The sequence below is a fragment of the Ceratotherium simum genome, chromosome 22 (assembly GCF_057802395.1).
Source record: "Ceratotherium simum simum isolate JZ-2026a chromosome 22, ASM5780239v1, whole genome shotgun sequence".
Lineage (NCBI taxonomy): Eukaryota > Metazoa > Chordata > Mammalia > Perissodactyla > Rhinocerotidae > Ceratotherium > Ceratotherium simum.
The window spans coordinates 8,179,982-8,202,007 of record NC_141921.1 but is presented as its reverse complement, the minus strand read 5'-3'; the positions used below and the strand labels follow the sequence as shown (position 1 = coordinate 8,202,007).

The following is a 22,026-nucleotide window of genomic DNA, read 5'->3' as shown; positions in this document are numbered from 1 at the left end:
AAACAAGTCTAATAGAGGACTAATAACCAAAATATAAGAAGAATTCTCAAAACTCAATTTAAATAAATTATAAATAGCAATAGGTTTTAACAGATACTTCATCAAAGAAGATACAAAGACGAGAATAAGAAAAATGCTCAACATCATTAGTCATTAGGGAAATGCAAAACAGAGAGAGAGATACAAATACTGACAATATCAAGTAATGGTAAGGATACAGAAGAACTGGAACTCTCATACATTGCTAGTGAGGATGCAAGATGATATAGCGCCTTTGGAAAACAGGTTAGCAGTTTCTTAGAAAGTTATGACACAGTAATCCCACTCCTAGGTACTTATCTAAAGAAAATACATTCATGTGAAAATTATACATGAATGTTTATAACAGCTTTATTCATAATCACTGAAAACATAAGACACCCCAAATGTCCTTCAACTGTACATTCATATAGTAGAAAACTACTCAGCAACAAAAATGAACAAATTATTGATAACACAAAACAATGTGGAAAAATCTCAAATGTATTATGCTACGTGAAAGCCAGACTCAAACTGTGATTCCATTTACATGACACTCTAGAAAAGGCAAAGTTCTAAGAACAGAAAACATATAAATGATTACCAGGAGTTTGGGTGAAAATAGGGGTTGACTACAAACATCAAGACAGAATTTTAGGGGGTAAGGGAACAATATGAATCCTGGATACCATAAAAAAACAACAAAGGCAAACAAGTGAGAGAACATTAAAAAATGCAATCTTCATTTTAAGCTAAATGAAAAGACAGGGATAAGCCAAAGATTCCAAAATACTAATAAAAGCTGCTAAGAACAGGTAAGATAGGGCAGAAGTTGCACAGGAGGAAGTGGAGAGAAAAACTACAGGGAATGCAGAATGGTCCCAACAGCAGCAAATATCAGAAAGTGCAAGCAAAAACACACTTCCTTAATGACAGGTGTAGGAGGTAAGTTCCAAGAGCCCATCCCTCCAAAGAAACACCAAAAAACTGAGCAAAAACTGTCACAATCAAATTTGTCAGAACTCTGGAAAATAGTCAAAGATTTACATCAAACAAGCAAATGCTAAAACAACAAAAAGGTGACATAAAAACAGTAGGAAAGCTTTGTGGCATTTTTATTTCCTTTTCCCCACTCTCAGCTCAGTGGCAGTCTTGAATACACTAGCCCACATTCCAACAGTTGGACCCTGGTCCCAAGTTCTACAGGGAACAGAGTAGACTTTGTTCTCAAAGAATTTGTGTTTGTCTGTTGTGACCTGTGTGAGAATACGTGAAGGACTGACTCAAGGCACTCTCCTTTGCTTCACCAAGTTGGAACTCTCCAAGGGCAGAAAAGCAGCTATACAGAGGGCATTCTTCAAAAACATTTTAAGGCAAACGAAAAACCCACTGCCACATGAGACAAAATATTACAGTTGAGGCAAACAAGAGACATGCCAAAAACCTGGAGGAAAAGCTGGAAAGAGTTTCTTTGGGCAATTAGGGCATTGAAAAACAATTTGGGAATTTAGAAAACCATGCATATGTCCAAGGCAGGACACCTACTCAGAGAAGACCTGAGAAAACTACTGGCTCATCTCTAGACTCAGCACAAGCAGAAGTGAAGGCTAAGAGAGAGTTGTAAAGAGCTTGCCTAAGGGTCAGAACACCCCAACACAGAGCCAGTCTCTAAAGATTGGGAAAGAATTTTCTTTCTTCTCTTCTTTTTCCTCTTTTCTTTCTTCTCTTCTTTTTCCTCTTTTCTTTCTTTTTATTTTCTTTTTTACTCCAGGTGTTCAAGGAAATCTCTCTCATAACACCAGCAGACCACAGCAAAAAAGAAAAAAAGATTTCAGAGACTGTTATGTACTAAATGTTTCTGTCGCCCCTCCCTGTAAAATTCCACATGTTGAAGCCCTAAGCCCCAGTGTGATGGTACTTGGAGGTGGGGCCTTTGAGAGGTAATTAGGTTTGGATGAGGTCATGTACGTGGGGCTCTCGTGATGGGATTACTGCCCCTTATGAGAAGAGATACCAGAGAGCTTGATCTTTCTCTCTCTCTCTGCCATGTGAGAACAAAGTGAGAAGGTGGCCATCTGCAAGTCAGGAAGAGAGTTCTCACCAGAAACCAACCATGCTGGCACCCTGATCTCAGACTTCCAGCCTTCAGAACTGTGAGAAAATAAATTCCCTTCTATGATATTTTGTTATGGTGGCCCAAGCAGACTAAGACAGGGACCACCCATGACAAAAAAAACCAAACATTACAAAAATAGTTTAGGGGGCCAGCCAGGTGGCACAAGTGGTTAAGTGCACATGCTCTGCTGTGGTGGCCTGGGGTTCGCCGGTTCGGATCCCGGGTGTGCACCAACGCACCACTTGTCAAGCCGTGCTGTGGCAGCATCCCATATAAAGTGGAGGAAGATGGCCATGGATGTTAGCCCAGGGCCAGTCTTCCTCAGCAAAAAGAGGAGGATTGGCAGATGTTAGCTCAGGGCCGATCTTCCTCACAAAAATAAAAAAATAGTTTAGGAAAGTCACTAAACAAACAAAAGCAACAAAAACAAACCATGAGAGGGAGGAAGAATCTAATTTCCAGAGTTGTTCCAGAGTTATCACATTTTAATATCTAAAATGTCCACTTTTCAAAAAGAAATTGTGAAGCATGCAGAGAAAAAAGAAAGTCTGGCCCATTCAAAGAAGAAATGATGTCTGTGAGGAAGAACGGACATCAGACTTACTAGACAAAGACTATCAATCACTATCTTAAATATGCTCAAAGAGCTCAAAGAAACCACGGACAAAGAGCTAATGGAAACCAGGACAATGTGTCAACAAATAGAAAATATCAATAAAGACATAATTATTTTAAAAAGAACCAAAAAGAAATTCTGGAACTAAAAAGTACAATAACTGAAATGAAAAATTAACTACAGAGTTCCAATGACAACTTTGGGCCGGCAGAAGAAAGATCAGAGAACTTGAGGAGAGGTCAACTGAAATTATCCAGTCTGAGAAACACAAAGAAAAATGAATAGAGACGAAGAGATATGTGGAAGCCCACCAAGTGTACCAACATACACACAACAGGAAGTCCCAGGAGGAAAAGAAAGAAAAGGGCAGAAAAAAGAAATGTGAAGAAATAATGGCTAAAACTTTTCAAATTTGAAAAAAGACAAGAAATGACACATTCAGGAAGTTCAACAAGTTCCAAGAAGGATAAATGCAAAGACATCCATACCAAAACACATTATAATCAAGCTATCAAAACCCAAAAAGAGGGGCTGGCCCAGTGGCGCAAGCAGTTAGGTGCATGCACTCTGCTTCGGCGGCCCGAGGTTCACAGGTTCAGATCCCGGGCATACACTGACACACTGCTTGTCAAGCCATGCTGTGGCAGCGTCCCATATAACGTAGAGGAAGATGGGTATGGATGTTAGCTCAGGGCCCATCTTCCTCAGCAAAAGAGGAGGATTGGCAACAGATGTTAGCTCAGGGCTGATCTTCCCCACACACACACACACACACACACACACACACACACACACACACAGAAAAAAAAAAAGAATCAAGAAAGTAGCAAAAGTGTTTCACATACAAGGGATCCTCAATAAGATTAACAGCTAATTTCTCATCAGAAACCACAAAGGCCAGAAGGCACTGGGATGATATATTTAAAGTGCTAAAAGAAAAAAAAAAACTGTGAACCAAAAAAACTGTCCTTCAAAACTGAAGGAGAAATTAAGACATCCTTAAACAAACAAAAGCTGAAGGAAGTTGTCACTATTAGACCTATGCTACAAGAAATGCTCAAGAGAGTCCATCAGGGGAAATTAAAGGACATGAGACAGCAACAGGAAGCCATACAAAGAAATAAAGAATACTGGTAAAGGTAACTACATAGGTAAATACAAAAGCCAGTATTGTACTTTCGGTTTGTAACTCCTCTTTCTTTTCTATACAATTTAACAGACAAATGCATAAAACAATAATTATAAATTGATGTTAATAGGCACATAATGTATAAAGATGCAAGCTGTGAAACAACACAAACGGGGAGAGATGGAGCTGTACAGGAGCAGAGTTTTTGTATACTATTGAAGCTAAGCTGGTATTAATTCAAAATAAATTTTTATAAATTTATAAGAAATTGGTTATTTCTTAGAAATAGCTAAAATATATACAGAATATATATATATATATTACATATATATATATATACAAAATAACTAAATAATATACAGAAAATAATTGAAAAATATACAGAAAAGGAAATGAGAAAGTAATCAAAACAGCACAATACAAACAAGTCAATTAAACACAAAATAAGGCAGTAATGAAAAAATTGAGGGGATAAAAAGATATGACACAGAAAACAAACAGCAAAATGGCAGAACTAAATGCTTCCTTATCAGTAATTATTTTCAGTGTAAATGGATTAAACTCTCCAATTAAAAGGCAGAGATTAGCAGGATGGATAAAAAGACATGATCCAACTATATGCTGTCTACAAGAGACTCACTTCAGATCCAAAGACACAAAAAGGTGGAGAGTGAAAGGATGGAAAAACATGCATGCAATTCGTAACCAAAAGAGAGGTTGGGTGGCTTTATTAATATCAGATAAAACAGACCTTAAGTCAAAAATTTTAACAAGAGAATAAGAAGAGCATTATATATTGATAAAAGGGACAATCCATCAAAAAGATATAAAAAATGATGAACACATACACACCTAACAGAGCCTCCAAAATATATGAAGAAAAAACTGACAGAATTGAAGGGAGAAATAGAGTTCTACAATAATAGTTGGATATGTCAATACCCTACTTTCAATAAAGAACAGAACGAGACAGAACGAAATAGAGGACTTCAAAAATACTATAAACCAGCTAGATATAACAGACATTTACAGAACACTCCACCCCAAAACAACAGAAACACATATTTTTCTTAAGCACACATGGAACATCCTCTAGGACAGAATACATGTTAGGCCACAAAACACATTTCAATGAATTTTAAAAGACTGAAATCACACAAAATATGCTTAAGACCAAAAAGGAATTTATAGCTGTAAACATCTTCATTTAAAAATAAGAAAAATCTAAAATTAGTAGTCTAACAATACACCTTAAGGAACAGAAAAAGAACAAACTAAACCCAAAGCCAGCAAAAGGAAGGAAATAATAAAAGATTAGAATAGAGATTAATAAAATAGAGAAGAGAAAAACAATAGAGAAAATCAACAAAACCAATGTTGGTTCTTAGAAAAGATTAACAAAATTGACAAACCTTTAGACAGATTGACTAAGAAAAAAGAAAGAAGACTCAAATTACTAAAATTAGAAGTGAAAGTGGGGATGTTACTACTGGCCTTACAGAAATAAAAATACTATGAACAATTATACGACAACAAATTAGATAACCTTGATGAAATGGAAAAATTCCTAGAAACACACAAACTACCAAAACTGACTCAAGAAGAAACAGAAAATCCAAATTGACTTATAACAAGTAAAGAGACTACATCAAAAGCCTCCCATCAAAGAAAAGCCAAGGACCAGATGGCCTCACTGTTGAATTTTATCAATCATTTAAAGAAGAATTAACACCAATCCTTCTATAACCCTTCCAAAAAACTGAAGAGAGAACACTTCCTAAGTCATTCTATGAGGCCAGCATCACCATAATAACAAAGTCAGACAAAGAGGGCACAAGGAAAAAAAAACTAGAGACCAATATCTATTATGGATATAGATGCAAAAATCCTCAACAAAACACTAGCAAACAGGAAACAGCTACATATTAAAAGGCTATAGACCATGATGAAATAGGATTTATTCCAGGATTGCAAAGTTGGTTAAACATAGAGAAATCATTACCCCACATTCATAAGCTGAAGGAAAAACAAAACAAAAAATCATGATCAGTTCACATGATACAGAAGAAGTAAAATCCAATAACCTTCCATGATAACACAAACTATGAATAAAAGGGAAATTCTTTAACATGATAAAAGACATTTATGAAAAACCCAGAACTAACATCATAATCAATGATGAAAGACTAAAAGCCTTTACCCTAGATCAGGAACAAGATAAGAATGTCCACTTTTGCCACTTCTATGAAACATTATTTTGGAAATTCTAGCCAGATAATTAGGCAAGAAAAGGAAATAAAACACAATAAAAATTGGAATAGAAGAGGTAAAACTATCCTTATTCCCAGATGATATGATCTTATATATAGAAAATCCTAGTGAATTCATACATTAAAAAAAAACTATTAAAGCTAATAAATTCAGCAAATTGCAGGATAAAAGACCAATACACAAAACTCAGTTGTATTTCTATATACTAGCAATGAACAATATGAAAAGGAAATTAAGAAAATAATTCCATCTGTGACATAGTCTAAAAGAATAAAATATTTAGGAATAAATTTAACCAAGGAAGTGAAAGACTTGTATACTGAAATCTACAAAACGCTGCTAAAAGAAATTTTAAAAGACCCAAATAAGTGAAAAAACATCCAATGTTCATGTATTAGAAGACTTAATATCATTAAGAGGACAATACTACCCAAAGTAATCTACAGATTCAATGAAATTCCTACCAAAATTCCAATAGCCACTTTGGAGAAATGGAAATGCTGATCCCCAAATGCATACAGAATTGCAAGGGGCCCAGAACAGTGAAAATAACCTTGAGAAGAAAAAAAAAATCAAAGTTAGAAGACTCACACTTCCCTATTTCAAAACTTACTGCAAAGCTACAGTAATCCAAACAGTGTGAAACTGATGTAGGATAGACATATAGACCAATATAATAGAATTGAGAGTCCAGAAACAAACCCATACATCTATGGCCAATTGATTCTTGAAGAGTGCCAAAACAATTCAAACGGGAAAGAATAGCCTATTCAACAAATGGTGCTGAGACAACTGGATATCCACATGCAAAATAATGAAGTTGACCCCTGCCTCACACCATATACAACTATTAACTCAAAATGGATAAACAACCTAAATACAAGAGCTAAAATCATAAAACTCAGAAAAAAATATAAGGCTAAATCTTCATGACCTTGAATTTAGTAACAGATTCTTAGATATGACATCAAAAGCATGAGCAAAAGCAAACACATACATATATTGGATTTCATCAAAATTAAAAATATTTGTGCGTCAAAGGACATTATCAAGGAAATGAAAAGGCAACCTATATAATAGGAGAAAATATTTGCAAATCATATGTCTGATAAGGGTCTAGTATCCAGATTATATAAGGAACTCTTAGAACTCAACAACAAAAAAACAAACTACCCAATTTAAAAACAGACAAAAGGGGCAGGCTCGGTGGCGCAAGTGGTTAAGTGCACGCGCTCCACTGTGGTGGCCCAGGGTTCGCCAGTTTGGATCCCGGGCGCGCACCGACACACCGCTTGTCAAGCCATGGTGTGGCAGCGTCCTATATAAAGTGGAGGTAGATGGGCACGGATGTTAGCCCAGGGCCAGTCTTCCTCAGCAAAAAGAGGAGGATTGGCAGATGTTAGCTCAGGGCCTATCTTCCTCAAAAAAAAAAATGGACAAAAGACTTGAATAGATATTTCTCCAAAGATATATAAATGGCCAACAAGCACATGAAAAGATGTTTAATATCACCAATCATTAGGGAAATGCAAATCAAAACCACAATGAGATACTACCTCACACTTACCAGGACGGTCATAATTAAAAAAAAAAAACAAACAGAAAATAACAAATATTGGCAAAGATATAGAGAAATTGGAACCCTCGTACACTACTGATGGGAGGGTAAATGGTTTTTCACGGCCGCTGTGAAAAAGCTTGGCAGTTCCTCAAAAAGTTAAACATAGTTACCAAAAGACCCAGCAATTCTACTCCTAGATATATATGACCCAAGAGAACTGAAAACAACTATCCAAACAAAAATGTGTACATGAATGTTCATAGCAGTATTATTCACAATAGCCAAAATATAGAGACAACCCAACTGTGCATCAATGGATGTCCAAACAATGTGCTATATCCATACATAGAAGGAATGAAGAACCGATACATGTGAATGACTCCAAAAACATTCTAAATGAAAAAAGTCAGACACAAAAGGTCACACATTATATGACTCCATGTATATAAAACATCACATATTATATGATTCCATGTGTATAAACATATATTCCATGTATATAAAATGTATATAAAACTAAGGGGTAAATCCATAGAAACAGAAAGCAGATTGGTAGTCGCCAAAGGCTGGGAGGGAGGAAAGAATGGGAAGTAATAAGCACAAGATTTTCTTTCAGGGTGATGAAAATGTTTTGGAACTTGATAAAGGCGGTGGTTGTATAACACTATAAATGGACTAAATACTACTGTATTGTACACTTTAAAATGGTTAATTTTATGTTACGTGAATTTCACCTCAATCTGAAAATTGTATTTCCTGAACACAAGGAGTTCACCTAAAGTGCCAAATAATATCCCTTGTTTTCAAAAACCAGTAATCAATCTGGGATAGCAAGGGTAGGATCAGACACAATATGTGCAAGAAGAGGTGTAGGCAAGAAACTTGGGAAAGGAGGATCCCAGTAGAGGCAGATGTCAGAAAATACCAGCCAAAAAAATAAACATACCTTGATTTTGAACAAATGAGGGAGCTATGCACTCATTTGTAGCAGCTTAGAACTATAAACAGAACCATACAAAGGAAACATATTGAAGGAACGGATCTTTGTGGCAGAGAAAGAAAGAAACTATAGTTTGTGGTGCCTAGAGAGATATTCTGGGTCCTTCTCACCATAGGAATCTCCTGGCGGTAGGGGTCAGGGGGGTCTGATCCAGAAAAATCCAACACATGCAATGATAAGTAATGAAAAAGGAAGGGGCACTGCATCAATACAAAGATAGTAACAGAACAAAAAGGATAAGGGGGCAGAAAAGGGCAGCAAAATATAGCAACAAAAATTACATTAAGGAGCAGATAAAAACTGTAACCAAACATTCTACCATAAATATGGCATATTTAATGAAGCAATGAACTCTAGGAAGTAAGACCATAAGGACAGACATCAAAACTCAAGGAAGAGACAATTTAAAAATAGAAAGAGATAAAGCACAAGGTAGCAAAATTCAGAAAAAAATTTGAGGGAAAAACACAAAACAAACAAAAAAGAAGACTAAATGGGAAAAACAAAGGGGAGAATAAACCATGCAAAACATACTACAGTAGATCCGGAAGAGAAAACAAAATGAAATTTACATTAAAAGATGAAGTTAAAAACACCTGAAAGAAATGCTAAGTTGGCAAAATTCTGCAGGTTTCACGGACATTCTATTGGTGAGGATTTGTAGCAATAGGCAGTCTTCTACGTTCCTAAGGGAAGTGAAAATTGATACAGCCCTGAAGGACAAGTATTGGAAAATATTTATCAAAATTACAAATGCAAATATTCATTGACCCAGCAGTCCCACTTCTGGGAACTTATCTATTTGTATACTTGCAAAATGATAAATGTACAGAGTTATTCACTGCAGCATTATTTATTATAGGAAAAACTGTAAATGATATAACAGTGAGGCCTGCCGCTCCTTCAGTTCCCATCAGCTTTCATCCTTTAGTCACTGTGAATCTCCAGCCACAGAGACAGCAAAAGGTAACAGCTTCTTCTATACATCACCTACATCATCAGGGTTAGATGTGGCGTCAAACATAAACATGGTTCTCCTTCGTACTCGTGAATTTCAGCTTTTCTTCCCAGCCGCCTGCCCTAATGACCTACAGTGACTTCAGGCCCACTACCATACACAGAGGCAGCAGCCTTTCATAAACTTCTTCACCAGCTTCCCTTTTTGATTCCTAGTTAGTGACTTTTCTCTCATCTTGGAACTGTCCCTGTCTGGATCTGGATCTTTACTTCCTCTCAGCTTTTTCCACAACTGTGTAAAGAATAATCCCTGTAATAAATCCTTTTGTCCATACTCACAGTGTTTTTCCCCAATCTAACCCTAACTGATACAATGAACCAAAAGTGAAAACAAATGACAAGAGCTTTATACGTCCAGTTGCAGATGCTGTGTATGCCTCACTCAAAGTTTCTTTCCTTGGCTGTTGAACCCATTTCCCACTTGCTACAGGTATTGGCTGCCAAAGGCTCAAAAAACCCTGCGCTATTCTCTGGAGGATTGCCCTTGGCTGACAGCCATAGAGCCCAGAGATGCCTGAGACATTACATGCCCCTCCCCAGGAGTGGGTCCTGGCCAATTAATTACTGATGCAGAGGTGTAACAGGGCCGCCTCCTTGACCCTGGGTGATTACAATCCTGTAGTGCAATTTTAGGTTCCAGAGCTCCCTATGTGAACAAACTGAGATAGACTTCTGAAACCATATCTCCATCTAGTTTTTTCCTCTGCCCCTACTCCCTTAACAGGTTTTCCTGAAGCCACTTTCTCAATAAATTACTTGTACGAGAATCGTTGTCTGAGACTTTGCATCTAAGAAATCCAACCTAAGACAGTTCTTGAACATAAAAGAAAAACAATCAATTCACAGTGAGTGCCATCAACTATCTGTGAGTATACCTAGTTCCCAAAGCTTTGACAATACCGAGCTTTTATTACATTTACCAATTTTTGTTAGTTTCATTGGTCATTTCTAATACTTTAAAGTTGTTTTAACTAGCAATTATTTAACCATGTATCAGAATTCCTACTGATTATTATTTCACAGTAGAAACATTGGCTCCCAGTGAAATATCCCAAAATGTGGTATATACATACAATAGAATATTATTCAGCCTTAAAAAGGAATGAAACTCTAATACATGCTACAACATAGATGAACTTGGAAAACATTATGCAAAGTGAAATAAGCCACACATAAAAGGACAAATATTATATGATTCCACTTATATGAGGTACCCAGAATAGGCAAATTCACAGAGCCAGAAAAGAGAATAGAGGTTACCAGAAGCTAGTGGGAGAGGAGGATGAGGAGTTATTGTTTAATGGGTACAGCATTTCTGTTTCTGATGATGAAAAAGTTCAGGAATTAAATACTGGTGATGGTTGACATTGTGAATGTACTAAATGCTCCTGAATTGTACATTTAAGATTGGTTAAAATGGCAAATTTTATGTTATGCATATTTTACCACAATTTTTTTTAGAAAGTCCTAACCAAACTGAATTACCATGGCACCTTTGGCACAACTCAATTAATTAACATATGTGTGAATCTATTTATGGACTCTATTCTGTTCCATTAATCTATATGTCTCATCTTCTCTCAATAAGGATACTATAGCTTTATATTAAATCTTGAAAAGAGATAGTGTAAATACTTCAACTTTGTTTTTTGAAATTATTTTGGCTATTCTATTTTAGGTCTTTTCTTCTCCATATAAAGCTAGGATTAGTTTGTCAATTTCTACCAAAAAAGCCAGGTAGGATTTTGATTGGGATTGCAGTGACTCTATAATCAATTTGGGGAGAACTGATATCTGACCAATATTGAGACTTCTGATACATAAAAATCCGTCCATTTAATTTAGGTTTTATGGGCCAGCCCCATGGCTTAGTGGTTAAGTGCGCGCACTCCGCTGCTGGCGGCCGGGGGTTCGGATCCCGGGCGCGCACCGACGCACCGCTTCTCTGGCCATGCTGAGGCCACGTCCCACATACAGCAACTAGAAGGATGTGCAGCTATGACATACAACTATCTACTGGGGCTTTGGGGGAAAAAAATAAATAAATAAATACATAAAATTATAATTTAGGTTTTATTTTTCTAAGAAATACCTACTTTGCACGTTTTATTTGATTTATCCCTAAGTGGTTTTTTTTAATGCTACTGTAAATGGTATTTTTAAATTTCTTTTTTAAATGGCTGGTATATACAAATACAACTCATTTTTGTATAGTGAATTTGTATATCGATTTGCTACTTCAAGTAGCTTTGCTGTAGATTCCTTATGATTTTAACTGCAAATAACTATGTCGTATAAGAATAGATACTTTTTTCCTTCTTCCTTTTCAATTTACAAATTGAAGTCTTTCATTTCTTTTCTTTGTCTTATTCTACTGGATAAAAGTTCCAGTAAGATGTTCAATAAAAGTGATTAAGAGCAGACATCCTTGCCTTTATCCCTATATTTGGGGGAAAACATTCAATCTAACTACGTTATTAGCTGTTGGTTTTTCATAGATACTCTTAATCAGGTTAAGGTTCTCCTCTATTCACAGTTTCCTAGGAGTTTTTACCATGACTTGGTGTTGCATTTTGCCAAACATCTTTCTGTATTTATTGAGGTGATATGAATTTTCTCCTTTAATCTATTAATATGGTAAATTCCATTGACTGACTTTAAAAATGATAAATCAACCTTATATATCTCAGATAAACCCCATTTAGTCATGCTATATTATCTTCTTTCTATATTCCTGGATTCAATTTGCTAATATTTTAAGGATTTTCACGTCTTCATTTTTGAGGATTTTGGTCTATAGTTTTCTTGAAATGTCTTTGTCTGATCTGGGTACCATAGTAACCTTGGCCCCTATAGAATATAAAAGGAATATGGACATGCTCCTTCCTCATCTATTTTCTGAAATAATCTGTGTAGAGTTGGTACCATTTCATCCTTAACCTGTTTGATAAAAATCTGCCAGTGAAGTGATTTGTGCCTAGAGTTTTCTTTTCTTTTTTTTTTTGAGGAAGATTGGCCCTGTGCTAACATCTGTTGCCAATCTTCCTCATTTTCTTTTTTCTTCCCAAAGCCCCAGTACATAGTTGTGTATCATACTTGTAGAGTTGTAGCTCTTCTACATGGGACGCCACCTCAGCATGGCTTGATAAGCAGTGAGTAGGTCCATGCCCAGGATCTGAACCTGAGGACCCCGGGCTGCCAAAGCAGAACGCGCAAACCCAACTGCCACACCGCTGGGCCAGCCCCTGTGCCTAGAGTTTTCTCAAGGGAAGTTTTTAATTATCAATTACTTTTTTTAAATTTTATAAGGATTTTCAGATTTATTTCTATTGGTAATGTGTATCTTCCCAGTTGTTGAATGTATTGGCAAAAATTGTTCTTAATACTCTCCTACTGTACTTTTAAGTCTGGAGGATCTATAGTTATGCTCCCACTTTCATTCTTAAAGCAGTATTAAAGAATTATCTTGTGAAGATGAAGAATTATCCTATTGATAATTTGTGTGGGAGGTACGCTCTTGATCAGCCTAGTTAGAACTCTATACTGGGCCAGCCCCATGGTTTAGTGGTTAAGTGTGCGCGCTCTGCTGCTGGCAGCCCGGGGTTCGGATCCCGGGTGCACACCGACGCACCTCTTCTCCGGCCTCATGGCCACGTCCCACATACAGCAACTAGAAGGATGTGCAGCTATGACATACAACTATCTACTGGGGCTTTGGGGGAAAAAAATAAATAAATAAATAAAATTAAAAAAAAAAAAGAACTCTATGAGTTTTCTTAATCTTTAAAAAATATCAGGGGCTGGCCCCATGGCCTAGTGGTTAAGTTCGGAATGCTCTGCTTCAACAGCCTGGGTTTAGTTCCCAGGTGCGGACCTACACCACTTATCACCAGCCATGCTGTGGTGGAGACCCACATACAAAATAGAGGAAGACCGGCACAGATGTTAGCTCAGGGTGAATTTTCCTCAAGCAAAGAGAGGAAGATTGGCAACAGATGTTAGCTCAGGGCATATCTTCCACAGTGGGAAAAAAAAATCAGTACTTTTTTTCTTTATTATTTGTTTTTTATTTCACTCATTTCTGTATTTATCTTTGTTCCTTCCTTCCTTCAACTTATTTTGCATTTCAGTTGCTCTTCTTCTAGCTTAAGGTAGAAGTTTAGATCAATGGTTTTAAACCTTTCCTCTCTTCTAAAATAAGCATTTATAGTTATACATTTACCTTTAATCACTGCTTTACCTACATCTCACAAATTCTGATATATGTGTTTTCATTATCATTTAGTTCAAAATATTTTCTAGTTTTCTTCATAATGTCTTCTTTGTCCCATGTATTATATTACTTAATTTCCAAATATTTAGCAGTTTTACAAACATCTTTTTGCTACTGATTTCTAATTTAATTTCACTGAGGTCAGACAATACATTCTCCCACTATACTTTTAAGTCTGGAGGATCTATAGTAATGCCCTCTCCTTCATTCTTGATAAGGAATAAAAAAATTATGAAGATGAAGAATAATCCTATCATTAATCATTTCTGTATGATTTCAACCCTTTAAAATTTATCAAGACTTCTTTAATAACCCAGCCAATGATTTGTATTGTTAAATGTTTCATAAGCACTAAAATAAAATCTGTATTCTGTTGTTTTTGTGGAGTACTTTATAAATTTACAACACATTGAGATTATTATCAGTTCTCAATTAAGTCTAGTTGTTGATAGTTTTGTTCAAATCTTCTCTACCTTTACTGAATCTATTTGTTCTATTAATCACTGAGAGAAGACTGTAGAAATCTCCATTTATAATTTTGAATTTATCTATTTCTGCCTTCAGTTGTGCTAATTTTTGCTTGATATATTGAGTGTACACAAATTTGGGGTATTGTCTTCTGGAAGAATTGATTCTCTTATTGTTATAATACGTTCCTTTTATCTTTGGTAATATCCCTTGTCCTAAAGTTTACTTTATCTAATATTCATATGGCCACCTAGCTTTTCAAAGATAGTTTGATAATATATCCATACTTTTAAGATAACTGTGGCTTTATTTAAACAGTGCATTTCTTTTAGATAGCCTAATCAGGCCTTGCTTTTCTCCAGTCTGACAATCTCTAGCCTTTAAATAGTGTGTGTAAACCATTTACATTTAATGTAATATGACTGGGCTTAAGTCTATTATCTTCCTATTTGTTTTCTAACTATTCTACTGTCTGGTAGCTTTTAGTAGTTATTTTTGATTTTGCTCTTCTGCAGTTCCCATATATAGATAGCATGGTGTTTGATTGTTTGGGGGTATTTTTATGACTCTGGGACAGCCTCCACTTTTATTCATTTGAATATTATCTCTCTCACATAATCTATTCTCTCTTTTCAGATCTTATACTTGTCATGTTGGTGCATCTTATTATAGCCTCTATGTCATCTTTTAAATTTTCTCCAAATATTTTATTAGTGATAAATTGCTCTAATTTATTTTCTATTTCTTTCTCTTTTTTTTGCAAATCTATGTAGGTTTCTAATTTACTCATCTATCAAGTTTTTTTTCTTTCAGGACTTTCTTTCAGATTCTTTATAAAATCAAATCTATTCTATTTTTCACCATGCCCTGTTCCTGCCTTATGAATTCTATTCTTTGTCACTCTATACAGTTTAAACATATCTACTTTAAAGTCTCTTTGAGATTGTTATCAATTCTCAAATTGTTAGTTCTTCAGTTTTGGCATCTGCTGACTGTGACTGTGGTTTCCCTGTGGCATATAATTTCTGACATTAGACTCATGTTTAGCAAGATTTATTTTCATGCTTTGGGTTTGGTGGTGTCCTTATAAAGTGTTTCTTGTATTTGCCTTGCCTGGAACTTTAGGGATTTCATTAGTTCTAGACCAGTTCTTATTTGTATGAATTCAGAATCTTAACCTTTTGATACAGTCTTGTAGCTCCAATTTTTTGAAGATGGTGCCTTTTCCCCCTATGTTCATATGTGAATGCTCACTTTCTTTACTACTTCCCTGAATCTATGGGTAGAATTTTACTAGATATTATTTCAAAGGTAGACACCAGGCTTTTCAAGTTCCTTGCTTATATAGGCTTAAGGTCTTATCCTTCATCTCTGGGCATGAGACCAGTCTCTAGCCCCTAATATCTATATCCAGTTTAAAAGGCCATTTGCCTTCAGTAACTGGTCATTGCACTGGCACTGATTTGCCTTTCAGGTTCTAGTATCTGAGAACTGTCCTTTCTTGCTTTCTAGCTTGACTAAATTTAATTTTTTGTTGTTGTTGCTGTTTTATTTTATTTTTTTGGTTGATTTTATTTAGTGTAAGCGAGGGTCTTTAGATCAATCTGCCATACTATTTGAAAGTCTATCATTCACTCTTTTATTTTCCTTTTTATGATAAAAGTAATTTCTTAGACATTAAAAGAAAAACATCCCATGCCCTGGTGTACCCCTTCACTCACATTTAACAATTTTATTATTTATCACATATATTTCAAATCCATTTTTTAAGTGAGAAAAGTTTACAGATGGTTTAAGTCCTCAACTCTTCTTCATTCCATATCCCTTCCTTCTTCCCTCCCCAGAAGTTTGACAGTTACACCATATGTTTTTATATTTTTACATTATATATATGAATTCAGATATAACAAAGAATATTCTATTTTTAAAGTCTTATATAAATCTTATCAATCTGAAACTATTCTTTCATTATATTTTTTAAAAATCTATGATATGGGGCCGGCCCCGTGGCTTAGCAGTTACGTGCGTGCGCTCTGCTGCTGGCGGCCCGGGGTTCAGATCCCAGGCGCGCACTGACGCACTGCTTCTCTGACCATGCTGGGGCCGCGTCCCACATACAGCAACTAGAAGGAAGTGTAGCTATGACATACAACTATCTACTGGAGCTTTGGGGGAAAAAATAAATAAAATTATTAAAAAAACAAAATCTATGGTATGTTTTCAAATATGGACACACTTTGTTTTGTTTTTGCTTTTTTCCTGAAGAACATTAGCCCTGAGCTAACATCTGTGCTGGTCTTCCTCTACTTTATATGTGGGATGCTGCCACAGCATGGCTATGGTGTAGATCTGAACCTGCTAACCCGGCCCAGCGAAGCAGAGTGAGCCGAACTTAACCACTACACCACGGGGCCAGCCCCTATGGACACTTTTTTTTTTTTTTTTTTTGGTGAGGAAGATTGGTCCTGAGCTAATATCTATTGCCAATCTTCCTCTTTTTGCTTGAAGAAGATTGGCCTTGAGCTAAATCTGTGCCAATTTTCCTCTATTTTATACATGGCATGCCACCACAGCATGGCTTGAAGAGCACTGTGTAGGTCCACGCCCAGGATCTGAACCCATGAACCCCAGGCCGCCAAAATGGAGTGCACAAACTTAACCACTATGCCACCAGGCTAGCCCCCTTATGGACACATTTTGAATATACAGATCTAGTTCATTTAAACTGTGGTAGAATATTACATTGTATGACTATCCCACAGTTTGTTTATTTTGGTTTTCATGAGAAAGAATGTTTGCAAAGCAAAAGCTGAGAACAATGCTGCAGTAAACACCCTCGTTTATGTCCTCTTGTGCACATGTTCAAGAGTTTTTCTTGAGTAGACACCTAAAAGTGAACTTAATGGGTTGTAGAATATAAATATCTCCAACTTTTCCTGGTTTACCAGATTTTTCTTTCAAATCCTCATAGTAATTTGTATGTCCAACAGATTTCAGTGAGAATGTATCCTTATCTGCTCAGCATGGTGCCTAGCACATAGATGTTTACTTTAAATAAACGACTAAATTAACGAAGAGAAAAAAATTTGACTACTTTATGACTACATGTGATATTACCTTTTTGGTTCCATGTATCTTTTCATTTCATGTATTACATTGTCATTACATCTATGCCATTACATTAGGCTTGATCTGACACAGTGGGGTCTATTTTAGAAGATACATGTATAAAATGTGTATACTTTTTTATTTTAAATTTTAAAATTTTAATTTTAAATTTTTAAATTTTTAAATTCTAATTTGAAAAATATACTTGCTTTATTGCTTTTTTTTTTCCCTCCCCAAAGCCCCGGTGCGTGGTTGTATATCCTAGTTGTAAGTCCTTCTAGTTCTTCTATGTGAGCCACTGCCACAGTACAGCAACTGACAAGACAGGTGGTCTGGTTCCACGACTGGGAAACAAACCTGGGCTGCTGAAGCAGTGAGAGTGCTGAACTTTATAACCACTAGGCCATCAGGGCTGGCTTGCTTTATTGCTTTTTAATTGCTTTCCTTTCTCTCCATTAAGTGACTGCGTGAGAGTTTATTTTTATAATTCTTAGTGGTTGAAAATTTAGTTCATATTTGTTAGCCATTACAAATAATGTGATGAACAATAATGTAATGAACATCTCTGTGCATAATATTTCTCTATATTTAAGAAGTTTTCACTATGATATAGTTTTAGAATTGGAATTGGTAGAGTAAATATTATGGATATTTTAAGTGGTGTTCACATTCATGTTGATAACATATTTTCCAAAAGTACAGTGTTGATTTACATTCCTTCCAGGAAAATGCTGAAAAGTTTAATTTACTATACTCTCATAGGATTGAATATTTTCATTTTACAATAAAATTTTCTTAATTTAAAAGGTGAAAAGTGGTATGTAATTATTTTAATTTGCCTTTCATTTCCTATTAGTAAGGTTGAGTATTTCTCCTCATCTGTGATGAGTAATTATATATCTATTTATGTAAGTGTTGGTTAAAGTTCCCCCATAAATAGACTCCAAAAAAGATTTCAAGTGCAAGTAGTTTACCTGAGAGGTGCAGGAGTCTCTGGTAGAGAAATGAGGACTCGTTATACAGGGAAAGGAAAGCAGCCTATAAACGGGTGTTAACAAACCAGTTACTACAATGAACAACCAGAGTTTAATCCTACAGGGAAACCCTGAAAATCAGTACAAAACACATCTCAGAATCAGTGGATGGGAGAGAGAGATGGCAGTGAGATGTGGTGAGTAAGAAATGTAAGCCATGAAGTACCATAAATGTAACCTATGAACATAAAGGCTTGGCGTGGGAATAGGAAAAGGAGCAAAAAGGAAAAAACAGAGAAGTATTGGGAAAAGGAGCACAAAGGGAAGGCTAAGCATAAAACAAGGATAATCAGTTTTATAATTTTATGTAAATTCAACTGCGTGGCCACATGTTATTACATCAGATAATTCCTTGAGAATTTTAGAGATAGACAGAGTCATTCCCCATTTCATTCACAGTCTCCTTAGGGCAAAAGTGAGATTAAACCCAAAAGCTGTTAGAAGTAAAAAATAGGGTTGATGCCTAAGTGACCAAGAAGAACTGTGCCCACGAACACTAGAACTAAAATGAGGAAAAACTTCAAATTTTATACAGCACTGAGCTCTCGAAAAATCAAAGTCAATTTTTTAAAAAAAGCAAGTGCTAAGGAGAGATTTTAAACATTATTAACTAAAGTGTATTCTAAGGAGAGATTTTAAACATTATTAACTAAAGTGTATTCTACTTAATCTCAGGGGTTAATTTTTCTTTTAAAGAATGAATGTCAGGGCCGGCCCCATGGCTTGGTGGTTAAGTGCGCGCGCTCTGCTACTGGCGACCCGGGTTCGGATCCTGGGCGCGCACCTACGCACCGCTTCTCCGGCCACGCTGAGGCCGCGTCCCACATACAGCAACTAGAAGGATGTGCAACTATGACATACAACTATCTACTGGGGCTTTGGGGGGAAAATAAATAAATAAATAAAAATTATAAAAAAAAAAAAAAAAAAGAATGAATGTCAAACACAGTCAAAAGTTTCCTTAGCAACCAGCTGAAGACAGATTCCCAGCACAACACACTGAAATATACTACTCTGTTTAAGATATTAAAACAAGCTCTCTCCCTATATTATTTTTCTCTCACCTTAATGTATTTTAATATTAAAATTATGGTTTTAATTATCTCATTCAAGATTACTTTGAGGAGATCACCAAAGAGGTGAAGGTCTATATCAAGAAGATCAATTACAACTCTGAGGCTATGCCCTTCGTGACCATCTCACGCTGGCACAGGGACAACATGCTGGCCAGCGGCAGCAAGATGCAATAGTTCAAAGACTGGAAGATTATCAAGAAAGAAGGGAATGTGGCAGGTATGACACTGCTAGATGCACTGGACTCTATCATCCCCACTGCTTGCCCCACCAACAAACCCTTGTATGTTGTCTACAAGATCAGGGACATCAGCACAATGCCTGCGGGCTGGGTGGAATCAGCTTCCTCAAGCACAACATGGTAGTAACCTTTGCCTCCTGCAACATCACTACGGAGGTCAAGTCCATACAGATGCACCACAAGCCCCTGCCCAACTAAAGCTTGGGCATCAATGTGAAGAACATGTCAGTGAAGGACATCAGGTGGGACAACAGGCAGCAAGAACAACCTGCCCTCAGAGGTGGGTAGCTTTCTCTCTCAGGTGATCATTCTCAGCCACTCTAGTCACATCACAAATAGCTACTCACCACTACTGGACTGCCACATGGCCCATATCACCTGCAAGTTTGCTGAGTTGTGACAGGAGAATAACTGCAGCTCAGGCAAGAAGCTTGAAGATAACCCAAAGCCCTGAAGTCCAGGGACTCAGCCATCATCCAGATGATCTCAGGCAAGCCCATGTGGCTGGAAAACTTCTCAGAATATCTGCCCCTTAGTCACTTTACTGTGCATGACATAAGGCAAACAGCGGCTGTTGGGGTCATCAAGGCCATAGAGAAAAAAGCAGCTGGTGCTAACAAAATCACCAACTCAGCCTCAAAAGCAGACAAAAAGTAAGTGGTGACAGCTATTTCAAGCCCTTCCAGACTTGGAGCAGCCTGCAGATCCTGCAGGTCCTGTTTACACAGCAGTGAGTGCCCACTCTCAAGCACCATCACCATGACCACATGCAAGCTTTCAGAATGCACGCTCCAGCACTGTGCTGAAGAATGCTGATGTAACTGTAGGTGTGGTGGACTGAAAAAATGGCCTAGAACCTATGAATATTACCTTATATGGCAAAAAATGTGATTAAATTAAGGATCTTGAGAGGAGAGTCTTATCCTGGATCATCTACGGGGGGGCCTAAATGTGATTCTCATAAGAGAGAGGCAAAGGGAGTTTTGAGATAAACACACACACAGAGGAAAAGGTGATGTGAATACCAAGACAGAGATTAGAGCTACGTGTCCCCAAACCAAGAAATGCTGACAGCTACCAGAAGTTGGAAGAGGCAAGGTAGGGATTCTCCCCTGACACGACCCTAATGAGTGTGAGCCTGCTGACATCATAATTTTTGGACTCCCAGTATCTGCAACTGTGAGAGAAAAAATTTCTGTTGTTTTAAGCCACTAAACTTATGATAATTTGTTACAGCAGCAATAGAAAACTAATACAGCAGTCACGTAGTTAAACAAATACTGACCAAGACCGAGCTATCTATACGAGATGACAAAAAATTAAAATCCCAAACCCAAAACTTTAGTTTACAAGGAAATGCCATTAAAATGCGGTAGAGATTCTTTAGAGAAATTCAAAATGTGAAAACCTAAACCCTCAACTCCCTGATTCTCCATCAATGTTGCAATCCTACTAAGAGGTTACACACAAAAAAAAAAATCAAACCAGTATTTAATAAGCACTATTTGCCAAGAATGCAAGTACTAGGAATAGAAACAACTTTTTACATTTGTTAGAAGTGACTAAAGAGCAAAAGTTTAACAAGATGTCAAAGTGAACACTATATACAGCTTTCTCCAAAAATAAACAGAACTTCCTTCAAACACATAAATACACACTGACACGTTTTTCTATATATTTAGTACACATCTCCCACTCGACCAAATTCTTTAGCAATAGCACCCATCCTCAATTAGCATTAAACATACTTTTAAACAAAATGATAAAAATAGGACATTAAAGACAGTCACATGAGTTGTCATGTATATGAAAAATCCCCCAGATTCAGTTAATCCCAGCTAAGAACCAAAAAAATAAAATAAAATAATCCTTCCTTACATCAAAAAATAAAACCTTAATCAGACTGAAGACATGAAGTTTGCCATGGCCTCCAAGTGAGCTCTTACAAATCACTGGCTTCAAAACTGCAAATAGGTGAGATCACAGGCAGTATTTCGAGCTAGCCCTATAATCACTTATTTCCTGAAAGCAAAAACCTTTCTTCTCTTACCCAGCCAAAGGTTTCATTAGCATCTAACTCCATGTATTAAATCCCTTCTT

The 22,026-nt window shown here is 36.5% G+C and overlaps 1 protein-coding gene and 1 pseudogene across 4 annotated transcripts in view; one reads left to right on the top strand and one right to left on the bottom strand.

Annotated features, from left to right (window-relative positions):
- FAF1 (Fas associated factor 1) overlaps nt 1–22,026 on the bottom strand; it is a 487,297-nt gene that overhangs the window by 403,295 nt on the left and 61,976 nt on the right. The gene's annotated exons all lie outside the window — the stretch shown is intronic.
- LOC147914047 (elongation factor 1-alpha, oocyte form pseudogene) lies at nt 894–20,621 on the top strand (annotated as a pseudogene).